This window comes from Rhinopithecus bieti, unplaced genomic scaffold (genome assembly GCF_001698545.2).
Source record: "Rhinopithecus bieti isolate Rb0 unplaced genomic scaffold, ASM169854v2 scaffold_16604, whole genome shotgun sequence".
In the NCBI taxonomy this organism is placed as follows: Eukaryota; Metazoa; Chordata; class Mammalia; order Primates; family Cercopithecidae; genus Rhinopithecus; species Rhinopithecus bieti.
This window is the reverse complement of record NW_016808859.1, coordinates 391,047-393,566: the sequence shown is the minus strand read 5'-3', so window position 1 is coordinate 393,566 and position 2,520 is coordinate 391,047.

Here is a 2,520-nt window from a genome sequence, read left to right as displayed (position 1 = left end):
ATAAAATTATATGGGTAGGTGCTTTAGAAAAAATATATAATAGTCTTTGTATGTTGGTCCAATTATTTTGATTCCTGTATTTTTTCAAGTTTCCATTAGCTCTCTTAGCTTTGTAGATTGACTGAGTTAACTTATTCTTTACCCTTATTGATTTCTGATTCTTTAAAAATAAAAAAATAAGAAAAATTAAAACGCAAAATTCTGGAAAAAAGTTTGTGCTCAGAGGAATAGTAAGAAACGCCATGTATTAATTTCACCTTTGGCAACTTTGTATGAAAAACTATTTTAAATAAATTTTAAGCTCAAAGTTAACACCAAAAGTGTTAGAGAAGGGGAGCAGGAAGATTGAATTCTACATATACATTTATCTTTTGTTAACAAATATTAAATGTGCATTACTTTGAAGTAAATATGCAGTTTAATTTTAGGAAGTAACTAGTTATTTTCCTAACCCTTTTACAAATGTGTTCTCATTATCTGCATTTTTAGAATTTCAATTTTTATCGTATGTGAATCATTTTATCTCATAACAGATCAATTTTCCTGGAGCAATGAATTATAACCTGTATTGAGTAAATACAGTTTAAAGCATGCTCACTTTTCTTTTATTATTAGATGTCTGACTTCAATTTTATAGTAGCTATGAGAACAGGCCATTCTAAAGAGAAAAATACTTTCAGAAATTTTGGAGAACTTGGAAGAGTTCTTACCTTTTGTCTGAAGTGTTTCACATTCATATGGAGAAATTCCATTATGTTCTCAGATGCCTGCAGTGAAATGGCAAATGCACTCCAGCTTACAATTTGGGGAGCTAATATATGCCTCATTAGAACTAACAGTGCTGCAACAGAGTTAACTTAGATAAGAAAGGATAATAATATTTCACAGATCTCAGATTCTTTTAGGAATGCTGATTAGGTATAGAGTATCCAAATCATAAGGAAAATGTTTGAATCCTACCAGACAGAATCCTAGTTATCTTTTATTAGCCATGAGAAACTGGTAATGTACTCAGCGTACCAAATAAAGATGGCATGATTTACCTCATAAAGTTGTGATTAGGTTTAAGTACATTTAATCTCTCTATCTAAATATGTCTTCCCTGTTATATTTTAAGGGTGCCTCAAATGAAATAAAAGATAGTTGTTGTTTATTTTGCTTTGTGTGACAAAAAATATAAGCATTAGAAAAGCATTCTCTAAAACATAGGGAAAAAGACAACATGACCATACCATGAGGAGTATCTACATTCCAGTTAACTAATTTCCATGGCACTTGAAAATCAACTCAGTTTTTATGATTGAGCTCCAATTATTCAATGGGGATAGGTGAAGCTATGAGATATTTGAAAATGTTAAGAAAATCTTCTTTCTCTCAAGGAGCCAAGATTATGTTCTAGAAGCTATATGTCTACTGAAATACTCAAATACCATGCAATAATAAATGCAAAGAGTTGGGAAAAATCAGCAATCTCAGCCCTACAGCTACAGGACATAAGGGTCTTTTTTTAGGATCGACAAAGAAGCTATCAGATCATTTATGCAGTGATTGAGCTGGTTATTAGAATTGCTGAACTCATTCTTTTCTGTCATCACTTTGTCCAGCAATATTAGGACCAACCAACTAGCTTCATTATATTCATTAGATTTCAAAAACTGTTCTTAAATATCATATTTATGGTTACTATGCTCTTTGCTTCCTATAAGTGATTGATTAAGAGTATCCAATAGAGCTATTTGTGTATATCTATTTTCGAGTCATGCCATAGACTATTATTGTTCCTTTTACTCCTGGAAATAGAGTCATTAGTGTCTGTAAGTCTAATCAGATTAGAAAGACAATCCCAGAACCAATTTAGAAAACACATTCTTAAAATTTTGTTACTTTAGAATCAATCTTGGTACTGAAATCTATATTAGTTAGTTTCTCCAGAGAAAAAGAAACAATAGGGAATATGTGTGTTAAGGAATTGACTCTCATATTATGGAGGCTGAGAAATCCAGACTCAGGAGGGTCAAAAATATAGTTTCAGTCCAAGTTGAAAGACCTAAGAAGCAGGAGAGTCAATAGTGGAATTTGGATCCAAGTCTGAATCTGAAGACAGAAGAAGACTAATGTTGTAGGTTGAAGATCATCATGCAGAGAAAGAAACAATTCTTTTTTATTCAGTTTTATTCTCTTGGGACTTTCAAATGATTGAATATGGCCTGCCTATATTAGAGAAGGCCTAATTCAAATACTAATTTCATACACACACACACACACACACACACACACACACACACACACAGAAAAAAAAAAGAAAAAAAAAAAAAAAAACACTGCAGACACACCCAGAAATGCTGTCTAATAAATATCTGATTCTCCTGTGGTCCACTAACATTGACACATAAAATTAATCACCACAGGAAAGATAAATTCTGACTGAATGATTTTTATTAAAGATTTTTAACAACACAAATAAGCAATTAATATATTTCTTTCTGTTTTTTAAAAACCAGTTTCTGAGGGGGTGCCAAG